Below are 20,980 nucleotides of genomic sequence, written 5' to 3'. Positions count from 1 at the left end.
CTATAGTGTTGTATTCCAATAGCAATCTTTCCTGTTATTAAACATATAATACTATAGTAATTTAGGAAAATGCTGAGTTGGTATAAGATCCATAGCAAAAATATTTTAAACAACCAGCATTTACTTAAAATTGTACTTAAATATAATTTATTGTACTTTTTGTATGAGGGGAAGCACCTGTGTTTATGCTCTCACTTCTGTAGACTCAAAAAAATAGTGATGGTAACAGTAGTGTTTTAGAAACCTCTACATGTGCCAATACCTTGTCACCGTGCAAGACAGACACTGGATTGATAAATGTGAAATAATTTTGAATTAATTTATTCTACCCATGCTGCACATTTTTTTTTTCTATAAATTACTTCAGGAAATATGATTTGGTATTGCAGGAACTTGTATTATCATGTGGTGTGGAGGTGGTTAGAAAAATTGTCCTTTTTATTTGATGTTCAAGTATAGAGAGTTGTTATTATTATTTTGTTACATTTATATTCTAACAAAACAAGCAGTGCTCTTCCGCAGGATTACCATGTTTCATGAGTTTTGATCTTGCTTTCTTCAAAGCAAAACAGATTAATGCAAGCTATATGTTAGTCTTTAATATAAATCTTGCATGAGCAACAATTTCCAAGTTATTGTCTTGGTTCATGCAGAATTGTGTGGTACATTTCTGTCTGCACTATGAAGCATGATACCTCATTTGAGTGCTTTGAACTACAGAGAAAATATGATAGAGCCTTAGAACTTTCTATTAAACCTCAGTTTTGCTGTAAAGTGTTCAAATAAGGGAGTCAAACCACAAACTGGAAGCATTTAATAAGTAAAACTTAATAGGAGTTTCGTTGTTATATTTATAAATAATGATATACATAATTGGTTTACTTGGTAACATACTTCAAACTTTTAGTGTGTTGGGAAGGTAGATATTGCCTGTGGCAAAGGTACTAAGCTTCTTTAGAGAATAGACTAGTCACCTAATACACTTTTATAAGGTCTCGATGAGATCTCAAGGCTCCATATTTTGACTTTTAACTTATCGTGAAGTTTATACATACATTAAGTAATTGTTTTCCTTATATGAAAAGACAGTTATGACTTGAGTTATATTTTTTCAGGGTTTTCTGAGACATGGGCAATATGAAAGGAAAAGTTGTTTTCAGAAGTGGGAAAATAGTCCAAAGTAAGCCATATGTGTTTTCTGTCTTCACTCTTAAGTATTATAATAAACTGGATAATGCAACAGTAAGATAACAGTCAAGAAATAATAATTGTAATACTCTGTGGCTTCTTAATTGTTTCTGTGTGATTTTACATCTTTAGTCTAACTGTTGATGATTATGAGAACTATATGAATACAACTCAGACATAAAAGTATTTGTGGACCAAACGTGTGTTCATGCATATGCTTGAAAACTGTCATGTAAGTGAGAAACTTGAATCTCATGTTATTCCACATGCAATGCATGGGAGGTTTCACAGGCATTTTAGTGGTTATAAATTTGGTTTAGGTAATGCATGATGCTTAGGTGTGTGCTCTGAAATCATGAAGGCAAAAATAAGTGAAATCTTTTTTGAGTATGTAAACCAATGTAAAACGTACAGTGTGTGCCCATATAGTGGGGTACTGTTGCATATTCAAAGGCATTACTCACTGAGTTATAGGTCAGGTGCTGGATTTCATAATTTCTGAGGTGTTTACTCCCTTTCTGAAGCACAAAAGATGTTCAAAAGTATTTTTAATTTATATATATATATATGTGTGTGCATGTATGTCACTGAGCTAACTACTGGCTTTCCATTGCTTGTGATCTAAGGTGAAATTTTCACCACTCTGACTAAATGTGAAAAATTATTTTTAAAAATATCAGGAATTACTCAGCAAATATGAAGGTGGCAATATGCATATGCCAGAGTACGGCTTAGAACAAACCTTTCCTTCTCATTCTACTTTCTTGTTATTTTTCCAAAGGCCTATTTTTCTCTCATCTGTATTAATCTTCAGCAGCATGAGATATTTGACCAAGTTTCTGAGATAAAAACTAAGTTTCTCTCTATCAATTGGAATATATTTCTGTGGGTTTTATTCTTTCTCAGTAATAAGGTTTTCTGAAATTATAGCTGGATATGCGTATGTCTGGCTTTTCTTAAACACTTTCAGGAACTTTCTCTTCAGAAAGTTACTGGTTTGGGTTATCAGGCCATCAATGCAGCCTCTTCTTTTCTCACAATTTATATTTAACTAAAATTTTCTATATGATTTTTAGTTCATTGATTTTAATTTTTAAATTCCAGAATAATCCATGTCATAGTTATGTTATATAGAATCAGGCTTTAAATAGCTCATAGCTTCTAAATATTAGCAACTTTAAAGGTAGCTTTTTTTTTTTCCTCTCTGATTCAGAAGGTTTTATTTTGTGAAAATAAAATTTATGAGGAAAAAAAAAAGCAAGGTTGACTATTAAAATGAAACAGTCTAAACCCAAGTGTGCATACCTGAATTGTTTCACCTGTTCTTTCCATGATGGTGAGTGTAAGTGAATGTAGGTAAACTTGATGCTTGCACTGGTGACTGACAGATGATTTCATTAGTTCTTGTCATGTGTTCTGAATATGACTTTAAAAATTACATGACTCTAGGAATACATTGGTTTTCAGTGAGACTTTTTTGCTTAGTTTACATCTAACTATAGTAAATTCAGTTGGCCAGAGATTGTATTCTATACCAATGATAAATCTCAGACACCAAGACCAACTGGCATCGCACAACTTATGTCCATAGTTAATTTTTCCTCCCCTAAAATATATTTGCAATAAATTTATAGTTCTTCCTCTCTTTATTGTTCTGCTATGTGTACTAGTTAGCTTGTGGTATTTAACTATCTGAGTACAAAAATACTTAGATTCTGCAATAATATGCATGATGTATAGAGACAGCAGTGATGTAAATTGCAAATGGAAGGCATAATTTTTCTAAGGTAGGCATGTCTTTGAGAATGTCTGTAGCTGTACCACTAATGCATGGGTTGACTGCACAAACATTTTGCATATTGTCAGCTGTTCATATGGCTATGTATTTGTGCACATACATGTAAAGAATTTTGCACAATCAAGTGATGTTAATGTTTGCTGTTAATGCATGGTTGAAAATCACTCCTATGTGACCAGAAGGATTTAAGCTGGTAGCTGCCACTATGTCTGGACTACATTAAAAGAGAAAGAAAGAATATTGTAAATGTACTGTACTGATGTAAGCACTTTATGTAGTTTCTGAATATGCTGTAGGCTATCATTGGCATATTTTTTCCCTTTGTGCTTCACTAGAGATTTCCATCTGAGAAATCAATCACACCAGCTAGTGCCACATATAATGAACCATGCACAGCTCTCCAGTCCTACAAAACATCAGGACTATTTGGTCAAGACTGCAAGCTAGAAAAAGTAGAAGGTTTGCAATTAATCCAAATACTGATAGTATTCAGGGTACATAACCTAATATAGGTAAGGGTGATATTCTAAGATATTAGTAATTAATTTTGTAATTGAAAATACGGTAAATATGAAATGATTTTGAAATGAAAATACTCTAAGAATTAGAGAAAATATATATATTGGATTTTGACCAAAGGAATGCAGATATATATTTTCCAACTCACAGTTATTTTGGGTTTCTAGGAAATGTGAACACTTCTCTATGTAAACTGATTTATAATAGTATGTTTGGTTTACTTCATTTGTAGGATTGCTATCTAATGAAGAAGCAATATGAATAGCATCTGTGGATGATGGATTTCTTTTTCTCCATTTAGGGCTATTATTAAATATGGATATTTCTCTAAGATATAAACTCTATAGCTAACTACCAACAAAATACGAAAGATGCAATCTTAATATGAAAAGCATGATTTTACTGAAGTGAATGCATGAATAGTGCATTATGCTTTCACTGTACTGGCAAGACTGTATCTCAGACCAGTTTAGTAGTCGTTTGTGGATGGAAGGGTAAGTGGTAGAATGCATCTCTAAAAGACACATTGATATAGTGTGTTCTTTTGTGGTTGGTGCATGATTATGTAAAGTCAATGGTACTTGGTGGCATACCAGTTCTTTTTGGTCATCTATTGTGACCAATCACTTTGAACAGAGACTTGGTGCCCTCTGTAGCATTTTTTTTTTTTTTTTTGCATTGGTTTCTCTTTGTTTGGTCCTCAAGTGCTCATATGTCATGTGAGTCATCTGCAACTCAGTGGCTTGCTTGAAGTTCAATTTTTTTCTCTACTTGACAAGTGTAATGGTTGTGTTTTATCCACAAATTTGCAGGATAGTTGCCTGTGCATTCTATGTAAATTATGCATGTCCTACCACTATTTCATCTGCCATTTACACCCTACACTGAAAAGAGGGAAATATTCAGAAATATCTTCTGAATGACACCACAATGTCATCCTCAGATCTCATCACATACCTGGTCTCAGACCCTGATCAGTCAGAATGAGAAGTATTGCCCTTGGCACTTTTTACATTTTCTGTGCTGAACTGAGTGACTAAGCTGGAGCCAGTAATTTAAGAAACTGGTCAGAAGAATTTTTTTTTTTAATACCCCACCATACTTTGGAGTGAATGTTCTGAGGCTTTTTGGGGGTGTGTGTGCTGATAGTAATTACAAAGACTCAAGATATTACCATGTATTTAAGTTTTTGACATAAAAACTCTTCTTTGATTCTTCTGAATACTGTTGAAGACATTACTCAGAAAGAACGAGTATCACCTTCGATATTTACCAGTGCTGCTGAGGATACAGTCTTTAATATCCTTCTCTTTTGTTGATGACAGATGTTAATTTTGAAATAGATTTTCAGCTCACCTGTCAACTGCTTGCTAGCAAGCCTTTAAAGTACACCTGGAAGCCTTATGCTTGTCTTCTTCTGTTGAACATAACTGCATCTCATTAGATGCCTCAATTCTAAACATTGTCATCAGAGATTACCCAGTACAATTTGCTTCCCTGCTATCAATCTAAATCTTTTATTAGCTTCCTCTTGTGTGAGCCTACTTCAATGCAAAGCAAAATCTCCACTGTTATGTGAATCTGTACAGTAGCTTCCCTTCTATCACAAAAAAAAAAAGGGTGTGGGGGAGAATAGGGAGATTTCCAGAAGAATTACCTTTTCAGACTATAAAAAAAAAGAGGAGGGCAACCCATATTAGGCTTGGACCAATAATATTTAGAGTAACTCTGAAATCACTTGCAGCAAAGAAACCTTTTTACCTCCAGACAGATTTCACACCATGAAAGATCCAATTCAGCACATAAATGGGTCATTGTATCCCAATGGTGGAATCCCCATAGTATTGAAAATGAAAGTTTTAGAAGGTGTAGAAACAGCAGTATTTGGGTATTCAGCTTCTTGATGCTTACCTTGTTTGGAGAAGCAAGATTTTTGTACTCCTGACCCTGATGATTATCAGGTAACTTAAAAAAAAAAAAAAAAAAAGTCTTTAAAAAGAAAGTGAAGAAGATAAAAAATGCCTGAGAATTTTTGAAGTTTTTTTTTTCTTTTTTTTTTTCCAAGTGAGTAGCAAGTTTTGAAGAACTATTTGTATTTAGTGAAAAAGAGAACTAACCAATGATAAGAAATCTAGATACTGAGTATGCCCAGATAAACATGTCTACACTTTGTTCCCAAATTTATATTTTTGCTCTTTTGTAGAAACGATGAGTTTAAATACAAATCCAATCATTTTGACACTTCTTGTCATATAAAGCACAATATATTTTATTCACAACAGTATTAAATCTGGGATTTTCTGTGCAGTTAAAAGGACAACTAATGATTACAAAGTTACATAAATGCTGGAGAAGAAATGGCAAAAAAAATGATTGGTGGTGAATTAGGCATTTTACTTAGTTGTTTTTGGAATAACAAGTTCTGAGGCTCTTTATCTTTCCTACTTATATATTTGTTGCATAGCCTTTCTGTTCTTTGTCACAGCTTCCATATCTCTACTTCAAAATAATAATCCCTTTAAAATATGTTATTAGCTACTTGATTAATGTGCCTGTCTTATAACGTATTGCAACCTGATTCTGTCTAAATCATCATCTACTAAAAGGAAACATTTAAGAACATGATTAATTCTAAGCACTGTAAAGTTCCATTGCCAGAGTTCCATGTTTATGTTGAATCATAGCTGAAAGCAAATTATCATCTCATTATATTCACAGATGAATAGTCTATTGTTTTTTAGATGTATAAACTGAAATTGTTAGTCCTTCTGCCCTAACTTCTAAAAGAATCATGCTCACTCATTACTGCTGCTATTTGAATACTTAAATCTAATTCAAATATAGAGTATAAGGACATAGTTTAACATGGTAAAATGTGAGGAATGTGATTAGAAAGTGGATGAGTTAGGAAGGTATGATAAAGATCACAGTAACCGGATAATTAACAATATTTAAAAACCTAGAGCATCATATATGTTTATAAGAACACCTTGTATCCTTTTTAGCAGTGAGAATCAAAGAATGGTTTAGGTTGGAAGGGACCTTAGGGGTCATCTAGTTCCAACCCTCCTGCCATGGGCAGGGACACCTTCCACTAGACCATGTTGCTCAAAGCCCCGTCCAACCTGGCCTTGAACATTTCCAGGGAGGGGCCATTTACCACTTCTTTGGACAACCTGTGCCAGTGTCTCACCACCCTCACAACGAAGAATTTCTTCTTTATAGGTAATCTAAATCCACCCTCTTTCAGTTTAAAACCATTACCCTTTGTCCTATCACTACACTCCCTGACAGAGAGTCCTTCACCATCTTTCCTGTAGGACCCCTTTAAGCACTGGAAGGTCACTATAAAGTCTCCCCAGATCCTTCTCTTCTCCAGGCTGAACATTCTCAGCCTTTCTTCATAGATGACATGATCCATCCCCTTGATCATTTTTGTGGCCTCCTCTGGACCCGCTCCAACTGGTCCATATCTTTCCTGTGCTGAGGACTCCAGAGCTGGACCCAGCACTGCAGGTGGGGTCTCACCAGAACAGAATAGAGGGGGAGAATCCCCTCCCTCCACCCAGTGGCCACACTTCTCTTGACGCAGCCCAGGACACGGGTGGCTTTCTGGGCTGTGAGAGCACATTGCCGGCTCATAGTCAGTTTTCCATCCACTGATACCCCCAAGTCCTTCTCCGCAGGGCTGCTCTCAGTCCACTCATGGCCCAGCCTGTATTTGTGCTTGGAATTGCCCCCGCCCACGCGCAGGACCTTGCGCTTGGCCTTGAACTTCATGAGGTTTGCATGGGCCCACCTCTCAAGCCTGTCGAGGTCCCTCTGGATGGCATCCCTTCCCTCCAGCGTGCCAACAGCTTGAGGGTTGGGGTGTTGTCAGTGAACCACACAGCTTGGTGTCATTGGTGAACTTGCTGAGGGAGCACTCAACCCCACTGTCCATGTCACCGACAAAGACGTTAAACAGCGCCGGTCCCAACACTGACCCCTGAGGAATGGCACTCATCACTGCTCTCCACTTGCACATCAAGCCTTAAAGAGCCTTAGAACTGGCACAGATTTTTACCTCAATATTGAACATAAAGATCTGTTTCCTACAAAGATTAAGCTGATACGAAAGAATAAACCTGGGGGTTGGAGTGTGTTTTGTCCCTTTCCATTTGCCACAATCAGTAAATGCTCTATTGTCTAGGGGCTAAAATCATGCTATACTGCTGATATCTGAGGGAATTCTCATTCTCTAATCATTATAAATATAGCCATTGCTCCCTTTCATGCCTAGTTTTCCCATCCACAGAAATTGGGATGACAGTTTGTGCCCAGTCACATCAGGATGAGGAATTAGTGTGCAGGTAAAGAGTGTGCTTTGACCTCAAAGTGTAGAAACATGTGTATCCCACAGTGTAGACATTTCTTGAATGAGCTCTTTTCATTAGTAATTTAGCGCTCTGTAGTACTATAATATAACTTTTTACTAGCTTTAATATACTTCCTTTTCATGTACTTCCTCGTTTCTCTGCTAATGTCATGGATTTAAGTTTTTTTGAAAGAACTTATGAGTTTGTAGACTCATGGCTCCAGTCAATTGCTTAGACGTGTCTCTCCTGATCCTAGGGATTCTTTTTGTCCTGTGGGTTGTTTTTTGTTGTTTGCTTTAGGAGCAACTTTTAATGTCATATGCCAATTCTTGTGACGAATTCTGTATATGTGGTGCTGGATATTGGAAGCCGTGCAGTATTGCTGTTGTCACATATATCTAAATGCAAATGATTATAAGCTGCATTAACACCCTCATTCAGGAAATCATCCCAGTTCAGTTAAACTCATATTCACTTCATCACTGAAGTCGAGAATTCAGATTGTACATGCAATTGAGTGCCTGCCTGCTTCTTTTCCTGAATAATGTTGATATGCTTGCATCTCAGTGCATGCATCTTCAGCAATTTTCCTTTTGGAGTTTGAGCTTTACGTTATAATAACATAAATAGCCTTTAAGTCATTGAGACATATATATTCTTGTGTGCTTCCTTGAATTAGATGCAGGAAAGTGAAATGAAATACATTTCTGATGTTAGACTCAGTGGAAATGACTATCTGGGTACATGTTTTAGAATGTTTATGTTATATTTTGCTACAAAGTATGATAGGTGCTTATTATAACCTGCAGGAAGTGCTTTCTGTATTATTTCACAGAAATTAAAATAAATTATTCTTTTATTGTTAGTATAACATTAAATAATTTTAAGAGTGAAGGTACAAATGCTAAAATGAAATTTGGAGATTTTTTGTCTTTAGTGTTTTTGAACTTTTCTGATTCTTGTAGTAGGTGTTTACTTCTGCAACTATTACATAGATGTTCTCTATAAAATATGCAGGTTGATAAATATGACTAAGTTACTGTTTTTGTAGTAATCATGGTTATTTGATTTTCAAGTGTTATATTATTTAATGTTTTATTGATATAAATTGTGGTCTTCGTTTTAAAATATAATGTAAAACTTGCACGGTATGCAGAGACTATATGAAACCAGCAGTATGCTCTGAGATTGATTTCAGATGATTAGTTCTAATGATTAACAGGATTAATATGAATTAAAATATAAAAGACAATTTTAAATGAGTTCTTCTTAAAACAGTAATGCTTCTCTGTGCTCTAGAATTTTTGGGTCAAAGAAAATACTGAAAAACTACAGAAACTAGTATCTGTCTTATTAACAACAGAAAGAAGAACAGCAGCTGCCATGGTAAGAAAACTTTCCAGATTACTGTAATTACTCTAATGTTTTTAAATTATTGAATGAAAAAGGGTTGGTGGGGCCAAATTCTTGTGCATCTTAGCTCAGATGGACTAAACAATTATTCTTGAAGAAAGTCCAAAATTTATTTTTTATGTTGTCTACACCAGGATATCTGAGAATAACATTGCAAAATGCATGAAACTGCAAAGCACTTTAAAAAAGATTTTATTTTTTTGTAATATTATTTGTTGGGGGGTTTTTGTTTGTTTTTTTTGTTTGCTTGTTTGGTTGTTTATTTGTTATCACTGTTGCACACTGATCAAAATTTTAGAACAGTGTGATCATAAGGTTCTTTTCCTAACAATTACAATTTATCTAGAATGCGGTATTGCACTTGTGTAGTTACACCTTCTGGTGCGGCGTTGCATTTGTTAACAAAGCATGTTACTGGCTTCCATTCTGAAGCTATTTCATCTGTTTCTGTTTAATCTCTACAGCTTGCCTCAACACCCTCTCAATATGGAATTATCTTTATTTCTAACACTTACAAATTGTTCTCCTGTTCTAGATGATTAAAATGCAGTGAGCACCTTTATATTCTGCACTATCAGCAGTCCTGGATAGCAAATATGGAAAGGTAATCGTGGGTAGGTTACTAGTTGTGAGGAATCATAAGAAGCCATTGGTATGTCTGAAGGAAATAACAGATGAGTTGTAAATGTGTAGGTCATGGGAAACTCTCAGGTTTCTAGGGAAGGCTCTGTAGGCAGCAGCCACTGGCTCTGGTTCTGCAGGGCCCAAATGTTATTCTCCTGAAGGGAACAGGAAGCTAAGTAGCAGGGCAGAGGAGGCCATCTTGGGGGAATGGAAGTTTCTGAATCTCTCAGCTGCCTATTGTCTGAAACAATATCTACCTTAGGTAGCTATTGTGAGGTTATTTGACCAGTTATTCTAATGAACAACATTATTTTCCTACCAAAATTTCAGTAAAGATAGCTCTGGTAATTTGAATCAAATATCGGTTGGAGTCCAAATGCGTGCTCTAGCTGCAGCACTGTTGCTATTTTTTTTTTCTTAAAATATGTCAATAGTTAGATCTTATTAATCATGAAATCTTGTACTTGCATGCAAATGTTTCTTCCAGGAAGGAGACAGATTTCTGCTTTGAGATTTTGATTGTTACTGTGAAAGTGAGAAACAAAATAATTTTAGAATGCTGAAGAACACCTTGGCCTTTTCTTGGAAAAAAAAGAAAAATATATTTTGAATAAACCAATAGAAATGCATTTTTATTTCACTTCTAGCTGTTACACCTATTTGCCAGCCAACAAACTGAAAGATTGGCTTCCTTTTTGACTAATTTTGGATAAAACAGATTCAGTATACTCATTTATTTAATCAGAAAAATTGCTAATTTACTACATGAGAAACAATGAATCACTTTCTTGTGTCATATTTTATTATTGATTGAATTTTCTAGGAGTGACAAATTCTAGTACTTTTTTTGTATCTCAGACAACTTACTTGTATTTATATTTTGAACAGTCGCTTAAAAATTAAATGTCTGATGTACTGAGTTTGCATGACAAGGTTTTGGTAGCAGGGAGGCTACAGGGGTGGCTCCTGTGAGAGGCTGCTAGAAGTTTCCCCACCATGTCTGATATAGCCATTGCCAGCCAGCTTCAAGATGGACCCACTGCTGGCCAACGCTGAGCCGGTCAGCAAAGGCGGCAGCGCCTCTGGGATAACATATTTAAGAAGGGGAAAAACTCCCAAACTGCACAACAGCAATTGCAGCCAGAGAGGGGAGTGAGAACATTTGAGAGAAACAACTCTGCAGACACCAGGGTCAGTGAAGAAGGTGGGGCAGGAGGTGCTCCAGACACCGGGGCAGAGATTCCCCTTCAGCCTGCGGTGAAGAGCACACAGTGAGGCAGTCTATACCCCTGCAGCTCATGGAGGTCCATGGTGGAGCAGATACCCACCTGCAGCCTGTGGAGGACCCCACGCTGGAGCAGGTGGGTGCACCTGAAGGAGGCTGTGGTCCCATGGGAAGCCCATGCTGGAGCAGGCTCCTGGGAAGACCTATGACACCGTGGAATGAGGAGTCCATGCTGGAGCAGGTTTGCTTGCAGGAATTGTGACCCCACAGAGGACCCACGCTGGAGCAGTCTGTTCCCGAAGGACAGCACCCCATGTAGAGGACACGTGGAAAAGGCCCATGCTGGAGCAGTTTGTGATGAACTGCAGCCCATGGGAAGGACCCATGTTTGGACAACTTTGTGGTAGACTGTCTTCCATGGGAGGGACCCCACGCTACAGCAGAAGAGTGTGAGGAGGAAGGAGTGGCAGAGACAACCTGTGATGAACTGACCACAACCCCCATCCCCTGTGCCACATGAGGGGGAAGAGAAGGTAGAGAAATCAGGAGTGAAGTTGAGGAAGAAGGAAGGGTGAGGGAAAGGTGTTTTAAGATTTGTTTTATTCCTTATTACCCTACTCTGCTTTGACCGGCAACAATTTAAATTAATTCCGCAGAGTCGAGTCTGTTTTGTCCATGATGGTAACAGGTGAGTGATGTCCCTGTTCTTATCTTGACCTTACAAGCCTTTTTTTATATTATCTCTCCACTGTCCAGGTGAGGAGGGGTGGTGGTAGAACAGTTGGGACACCTGACATCCAACCTAGGTCAAACCCACTACATCTGGCCACATGTAGTGGGTAATTTTGTTGGTATTCTTGCCACCTCATAGAATATCAGATTTATATAATGAAGTTTAGTATTGCAACAATAATATTTTAGAATAAAATCACATGTAAAACACAATGTCAATAAAGAAATAAACCTCTATAATAATAACTGTTTAAAATAAGTATACATGTTAATATTCCTCACTGATAAATTGCTCTTTATTACATTATTTTGTAGAGGAATGGATACATAAAGAATGAGCAATAATATTTCAGAACATTATTTCACCCTGTCATTATTGGTATGCATAAATGAAAAGAAATTAATAAAAGATTACTCTTGTTCTTTTGAAGGGTCAGTGGAGCAAATAATGCTGAATGTACTTAAAATATTATAATGCAAAATAGTTTTGTGATATATCACAGTATTCTCTAAATGTTCTTTTTAATTCCGCATAATATCTACCTCAAACATGATCCTCATCTTTTTGTTTAAAAAAATAATCATGTGATCTCCTACATATTCTTATATAGTATGAAAATATTTAACCCTGTGTATACTGTTAGCCTTTGAGAATGGCACATGGAAGTGTTACTTCTTGTTTTCAGCCAAATAATGTAAATTGTAGGGATGAGTCTTATAACAGCTGTGGGGATCTTTGCTGCAGGGCCTTCACTCAGCAGATTCTATCTGTACTGTAGTAGTTATGCTTGTCTAAGTTTATACATGAGGCCATGTTTGTAGGAAGAGGAAAATTGGTTTTGTTAGAACAACAGATGTAGTGTATGTATGTGTGTGAGGAGGTATGAAAGGGGGACCAAAAGCTGTTGGGATCTTGAACCCTTCTTCAGGTGATGCTTAAAGAAAAAATTTTCCAGGATGATCACATTAAGAAGGACTTTTGTATCCGAAAACTCACGTCATTTCTCCCATTTAAATGAACTACTCTAGTAAAAGGAGGTCTTCGTATGAATTTTGTGGCCCCAACAGAATGCTGAGCGGATTGAGTGCATAGGATATTAAAATTAATAGGATTACTCGAAGTGAAGCACACTGAAGGCTTCTGTTGGATAGGACTTCAGAATCTGTGTGTTATTCTTTGCCAATACTCTACTTCTAAGTTCCATCAGTTACAAATTTTTTTGTGAATCATGTTGCCTTCTGAAATCAAATCACATCTTTCCTGGGTATGTCATAGGCCTACTTGCATCCACTAGCCTACAGGGTAAGTCAGATAATGATAGTCTAGCTAATACCAGGAAAAAACCTGTAGAAAGAGAATAGATTTGTGACTGTTTAATGCATTGCACCTGTGTCCATGGAAACACGCATGCTTTGTATCTCTGTGTCTATTCTGGAGCTATTTAGAAAGGACAGTCCTCTTCACAATGCCTTCTGCAAACTAAAAATCAATCCAGTTATTAAAATTTACCATGGATAAGAAGAAAGCTTCTGTAAAGTATGGACTATAAAATAAGATGAAGTTGTCAGTTTTAATCCACTGTAAAGCTGTATTCATGTAAAATGCTGGTAGACTGCCATTAAGCTCATCATAGTATGTGGTACTCCTAAAGAGGACTTAACATAGTCTTTTATGGCCACTAATACACAAACATAGTATACTGATGATTCTGTCCTTCACCTAATCTTTCAGTTTCCATGCACCTGAAATGTACTGAGATTGAATAATAAAAATTTATTGGATTAAAAAAAAATATTTAAAAAGTGTTAAAACATCTAGATGCATAAAGTTATTTTTGTTTCAATGACATGGATCCATTTTGTTGTTTGTATGTCTAAATGTTTGTCAAGTCTACATAACACAATATGAAGATGTATTAGTAGTGTGAAGATATGTATTTAATTATTTTCTATGTGGCTGATGCTTTAGGAGATATTAATGTTTTGGGGAATTAGGGAATATGCCTCTCTCACTTGTCTTTTACAGTATCCTTCTTGATTCCTTTTCTATGAAACAGAAAAGGGGGGGGGGGGAAATCAAACCCAAATCCTCCCTCTTTATCCTTGGTAGTCTAAAACTTACAGAAAATGGAAAACCACCCCAAAACAACAAAATTCAATAGTGACTTTCTATATATGTTTTAGACAGTAAACATTAAAAGCATTTACAAGGTTTTATACAGAATTTAAAACTATTTTCTTATTTCTTTTATTTTCAGAAGGCTTTATAAACTAAATAAAAAATGCTTTGTATTGTATCGTCCCTTAAAATTAAATGCCTTGCATGATGTTATTTGTATGTACCTGTTCTTATTTTGATAACACAAAATTTTATATTTTCATCAACACTAAAAACTTTATCTTAATGTATTCAAGTGTTGCATCTCGCACTACTGGAAGTCTGCCTTCAGGGAACTGTGAAATAAACATCTGAGTAATCTAACTGTGAGGGGTATGGTAAGACTGATCACTATCAAATGTGTGCATCAGTAATAAAGCTTTTTTAATGCTAAGATCTTTTCCGGAGAGAGCCATCTAGAAATCCAGATAATTGAAAGAGGGATCCCAGCTGCTCAGAAATGTTTTGAAGCTTTGTATTGTCTTTCTGAGCAATCCTCTGTTAAGATTTCTTTAGCATATTAAAACCAATATGTATTTTTTCCATTGTTTTTGGTTGACTTTATCTTATGACTACTTTAGTTAGAAAAACTAACCAGATAACTTTAGTTATGACAGTGTATGATGTAACAAAACTGTAATTAGTATTTAAAAATACTGTCAGCACATTTTTTTTTTAGTGTAGTGGAAAATAACATTCTAGATACCAGTTTATAGAGCTAGCAGCCTGATTTGAATTAAGCAACAGTAGGAGCAGAAGTTCTCTAGAGGATACTCTCTGAATTGCTAGCAAAGTTCAAGTCTATGAAAATGCAGAACATAGTTTTGCAGAACTCTGATTTTAGAGTGCTTGATTAAATCAGGAAGCATGTTAAAATCCTCATTTTGCAGATAAATAAGGGATAAAATAAAGAGTCAGAAGAAATTATCAGAAACAAAGCAAAGGCTGATAAAGGGTTTTAAAGGAGAAAAGGAGAAGAGTCTCTAGTGAGGAAATATTCTAGATGTGTAAAATAACTTCATGTAAGACTCAGCCTTAGAAGGACAGAGGGGAAGAAACAATTGTAAGGTGATAGGGATGAAAATAGATTAGAGAAAAACAAACAAAAGAAGTCAGGAAAAAAATTGGACTTGATTTACTGAAAAACAGTAAGGAAGCAAGTGATGAAAAACAAAGTTACATGATTTTAGTAACTGTGCTTGGATCATATTTAATCATGAGTCTGAAAGAAGGTAGGTGTAACAATGGTGCTAATATTGATAGAGAATATAGGCACAATGTAAAAGATTGTTGAATATTTTGTCATATGGAATTTCAGCTTTGTTACTTATGGAGAAATAAAATGCTGAGCACTGTTTTTTAAAATGTTTTTCCTGTGCCAATATGGGAAGATTTTAACCATTCTAAGTGTGAAGTGTGTGGGTACAAAATGGAAGTAAATACAGTTTTAAAAATACTGTTTTTTCAGTGCTGTTACTACTTTTTTTTTTTTTTTTTTTGGTTAGTAAAATCCTTGTTTTATTAAATATAATTGTTCTGTAACTTGAGATTTATTTAATTTTCAAGATATGAATGCACGTAAGAAGTTAAAGTATTAAAACCAAGGAGAATAGAAAATCTATAGCATTTTGAGTGATTTAGTAACTGGATTGCTTCTAGCTCTGTTCTCTCTGTAAACATATCTTGTGTAAGCATTTGAGTGGCTTCTATTTAAAGGCTAAATCATTTTTAGTATACTGTCAGAATTATAGCTTTCGTACTGAATCATTAATAGAACCACTTTGGAGCCATACTAAAACTCGTGCTCACCATGTGCCCCAGTTAAGCAAAGAGCTAAGACTTGCTGGGTTATTTTGTGTAATTCTGGGTTGCTGACCAAAAGTTTGAATTTAGATTGCAAACCTACAATACAGAGATTACAGCTCAGCCTTTTCTATGATGTCTCTGTCTTTGAACAGGTTATGGATGTTTTCATGGCTTAAAGTAGCCAGTTATACTATGAAAAATAAAAAACTGGTTACAGTTGGCAATGGCAAGTTTCCCATCTTTTGCTTCTGCTCAAGCATTTTCTTAGTGTTATATTGAATGCTTAGTCTGTTTCCTGTTTTCACACAAGTTTTTAATTGAAAAAGAGACAATAAAGCACTTTGGCCCAATAGATGAGAAAATAAAAGCAGTAAAATTATAAGAGAACTGCTCTGAAAAATGGCAATTATGATACACATTTCAAAGTCAATATATAGAAATAAATATTTGTTTATTTTTTGTAATTATATTTTATTTACTGTGTGCATACTTACTACCAGCCAAATCAGTAGCAAGGGCTGATGTTTGAAAGGTGATGGTCAAGAGAAAAGTGGGCAGAGTAGCTAAGAAAAATTATTTGCAGGCAACTAACTTATTTGTAGCTGAAACGGATAATTAAGCATAATTAAGATGATGTGGGGAGCATAAATAGTTGATATGTCATATCCTATGTATGGCATGGTATGCTGCTGTGTTAGGCTTGTTTCTGGAATATGTGAAGGAGTATTTTTTCTCCCTGGTCTAGAGGCCTTTTTTGCTGTAGGAAATTAGGGAACCCAGCAAAGAGCCTGCTAAGATAAAGCAGACACCTGATTTCCACTGATGATATGTGAAGAGAAAATAGAGGTGATCTATGAAATCTGTTAATGAAAACAGTTTGAAGATGGACAGGAGCTTAGGGCCAACAGATGAGAAAATTTCCTTGGAGGTGTCAGTTCACTCAGAATATTTTAATACAAATGTCTTCAGCTGAAGCAGCTGCAGAGATAGAGGTAGAATGAGGAAGAAACTCCCTAACTGAAGCATTACCCTAGAGCTGTGACAGTGGACATGCTCAGTGTAAATACAGAACTGAAATTGAACTGCATCATGAGACATGCTAAACCTGCTGTGTTTATTACCAAAAAAAAACGCAGCAAGGACTGAAAAGCAGAATCTTTGTCAAGTGAAAGACAGGCCATCCCTTCCATACATTTTCCTCAGTTTTCCTTCCCTGTGATTCTGTGGAAAAAGTCATGCATTCTAGGGAAGAAATATCTACATTTCAGGCTGAATTATATATGTAAGTTTTTGTTTTTTTTTTTTTCCTTTCTTCCACTGTTCTTAACGATCGCTTTCAACTTGAGAGCAAGTACTCCATCAGGCTGGTGTGTTACGCCTTACAGAGTGTCCTAGGTTCACTGTGTATTGCTTTTCAGTTACACGAGTCCACAGTTTAACTTCATTATCTACTCTACTCCTGTTATTTCATGTTAAAGCCATATTCCTGCCCCCGTCAAGAAAAGCAGTCCCATTAAAATGACATTTAAACTGGCTGTTTGAGGCTTAAAATTTTGTTAGGTAGGGTTAATAAAAATTTCCATTGTCTGGTATTTATGGTACTGGTAATTTCTTGACACTACAGTGCTTTGACAACACATGGTGTATAAGCACTAGAACAACAGTAAAACCAAGTACAGCTGAGGTTTTCTGCTTAGTAAGATATTTAGCTCCTGGAAATTTTTGCATGATTTCATGTGGGATTTTAAAATTCATTTTAAGAGATAAATTACTCCATTAACTTTACAATAGGTAGCTATTATTTTATGCTCATCTAATGCCGTGATACCATATGGCAATAGAGAACTATGAGCCTCTAAATGCTTTACATTTATTTTTGTCATCTTGTAGTAAATTATATTTCTGGAAAGTAGCACTTTTTATGTAGCTACTATGATCATATTTAGATACTCTAATTTCTTTCCAAACTTAGCTTTTGAAAAATCTGTGCTCAGTTTGCTTTTGGGAAATTGTGTATGTTAACCCTGTTACGCAAAAATAACGTATTTTTTCCCAGGCACTCAGTGTTTCATGCACAAAGAATGTCCTTAGTACTAATGATGATTTCGTTTTTATATATGTTAGCTTTATGATAAAAAGCAACATTTTACTGTTTGTAATTTTTGTCTTTTTTTTTTTTTTTACAGCAGCATCTTTGGGGTTGGTCGTCTGCAAAAATGTGGTTGTTATATGCACTGAGGATTAGAAAAAGGCCAACTCTGGATTTGAGTATCTCTATGAAATGTTAATTCGTGCCTAAGGTCCTTCGTAAATTTAATTTGTATTTAAGATTAATTCTGTCTTACAAATTTGACTGCCGAGTTGTAGAAGTTAACTTCTCAGATTTGAAAAGGGATTTTTATACTCGAGACGATAAATGTTATTTAAACATGATTTTTTTTTAGCAGCTCCTGTATTCTCATAATAACAAATGTACTTTACTGTAACCAACACACTGCATCAAATGTCACAAAAGCCCCTTGTTGTCTTTACAGTCCAGACCACAAAAAGTTAAACTACTGTGTAGATGACCAGCCATGAATGCCAGCTTTATGATCTGCATACATACCTGCTGTTTAAAGGTTAAGTTTAGTAACGTAAAACATTCTGTGTAATGTTGATTAATTGAAAGATATCAGCTGATAAAATCATTGCACTGAAGTTAGAAATTTCATACCTTCTGTTTTATTTGACAACAAGTTCTTAAGAAATAACATGATACAGGAGCTTTCTACTGGCTAGCTACTCTTGTATGTATAAAAAAAGTGGATGAATTTCCTGATAAAAGTAGAATACTCTTAACTAAAGCTTTGTCAGATGTACAAATCATGCAGAAATAGAGAACTCCCAGGCTTTTAAACTACACATGGATTAAATACTGCTGTATCTTCTGTAAGTATAGAACCTGGCCTTACCATGACATTGATACAACCTGTGTGCTCAGGAAATGGTGAATAAACAGGTTTTGAGACATGTCTGAATTATTGCATACCTGAGAAAAGTGATTAGATGTCAGAGGAATAAAAGTTTCCTAGTTTATTAAAAACGGAAAAAAAAAAAAAAAAAAGTTAAGCAAGCTAGTTATAGTTTTTTTGTTCCCATAGACTATCAGACATGTTTTGTACATAAGACAGTAACAATGATAGATGTATATGCTTGGTTATATTTGTTTCATCACATGAAGTTACATCACAGAAGAAGCCATGTATACATATAGTTGTTTTAATAGAATTTAGCCAACTCTTCTAACTTATTACCACTGGCCACAGCTGAAGAAGAAACGACTAGTCTTTCTTTTAAAGTAAAGTAATAACGTAACAAGTTCTTGTAGAGTGCCAGATACCTCTCTTTCCAGATTTTTTTTTTCAACTGAAAAGTTTGTGAGATATCTTGATAATTATCATTGCTTATTTTGGTAACGTGCAACCTCTAGCCATTCTAATAATGTGTTTACATTTTTCTTCCAGTACCTATTTTAATGATACATTTCTATGAAAACTGAGATAGTATCTCTAAGATGATGCCATCTCATGCAAGTAGAGGAATATCATGGTGAGTAAGGTGGCATTTGTTTGAGAAGTAAGCCTTAGATTTTATTTCTGAGGATGAATTCTTTTTCAGTCTTCTGATACTTCTGAAAGTAATCAAGAACAACAGTCTAATTTTTCCCTAGTGTATCCTTATTGTAGAAGTTTGTGTGTTTGATCAACCTCTCAAAGTTTCGATTTCATTCAGACATGGTTACCATGGTTTCTTTTCATTCTTTATTCTTTTTAACATTATTGTTTCTTGTAGTTTTTTAAGCATTATAATATTCCACTTTTATGTACTTTTTTACAATGAATTGTCTTGTTTTAAATGTTCTTTAAATATTCTGAATTTAGTACTCTATAAAAAGATGAACTGTTTATGAATAGGCATTTTTAAAAGGAAATTGAACTGTATTGATTTGAAAATAAAACTTTACCAGTCTTTTCCAACCACCTATTTCTCATTTTAAAAAAAGTAATAATTAAGGACCTACACTTCAGTTATTGTTTCTTTTTTGTTATGTCATCTTATTCTTAGCGAGAAAGTTATAATTAGAAAACATTGATAGTAGCGGTTTTGAGTTTGATTTGTGACATCCTATTATAGAATGTAGTATAACTATGTATGAAAGACTTGTATATAAGCTGTATGCATCAAAATTCAGGGAAGGAAAAATGGATATGTTTAATCTTACTTAAGCCTTCAAAGGGTTGGGAGCATAATAAGCAGAACCTAAATTTATATTTAGATGGTTGCAATCTAGTTATTTATATGAGAATATAAAAAAGCTATTATCATTATTGCAATAATAACATTAAAAAATATCATGTGTTATGCTCATTTCAATGAGCGTGAGTGTGTCCACTGTTAGGTTAGGTCTAAACCATAATTTTTTAATACCAAGCTGACTAGCCAAGTCCTGGCAATATGGACTCATTGAGGACTATATGGAAGGAGTGTTCCTTACTGGCTACCGCTCCTATGTGTTGTATCTTGATCAAAACAGTAAGAGGTTCACATTTGTAGTTCCCAAGTAGTTACAAGACATCTGGACTACCTTTTTGTCATGGAACAAGGAATAAATTTTTTTCTTTATGAACCTTTTCCTTTGCTTCTTATGTAAAGATAATTTTTCATGTAAGTATTAATCATTTTGGCAAGTACTAATCAGTTGTGAGAGAATCAAGTGAAAGCTGCAGTAAAAGTTATTATTTATTTTAGTCAGGTTTTTAGCTGTTCTTTCCAACTTCCATCACTAATGAGGTCAGTAGATTGAGAAGAAGTACCCATGTGATTAAAATGGTAGCTGTGAAAACTGGGCTAATTCTTATTGAATGGAATAAGATGAATAATTAGTAATCAACTATATAACCCTTCTTTCAGTGTTTTTCAAAATGTTCAGGCATGATATTCTTCTTTCTGGACAATACTTTCTCTGATATCTGATTTAGCTTTCTCTATGAAGAACCTTTTGATCTGAACATCAATACATGAAAAGGAAGTGAAAAATAACGATCTGTTTCTGTACTTAAACACATGCTAGTCTTTATGAAAAAAATCTGCTGCAACATTTATAGCATTGTGAATTT

Source organism: Tyto alba, unplaced genomic scaffold (genome assembly GCF_018691265.1).
Source record: "Tyto alba isolate M040663 unplaced genomic scaffold, T.alba_DEE_v4.0 Super-Scaffold_6, whole genome shotgun sequence".
NCBI lineage: Eukaryota > Metazoa > Chordata > Aves > Strigiformes > Tytonidae > Tyto > Tyto alba.
Note: the sequence above shows the minus strand (reverse complement) of the source record.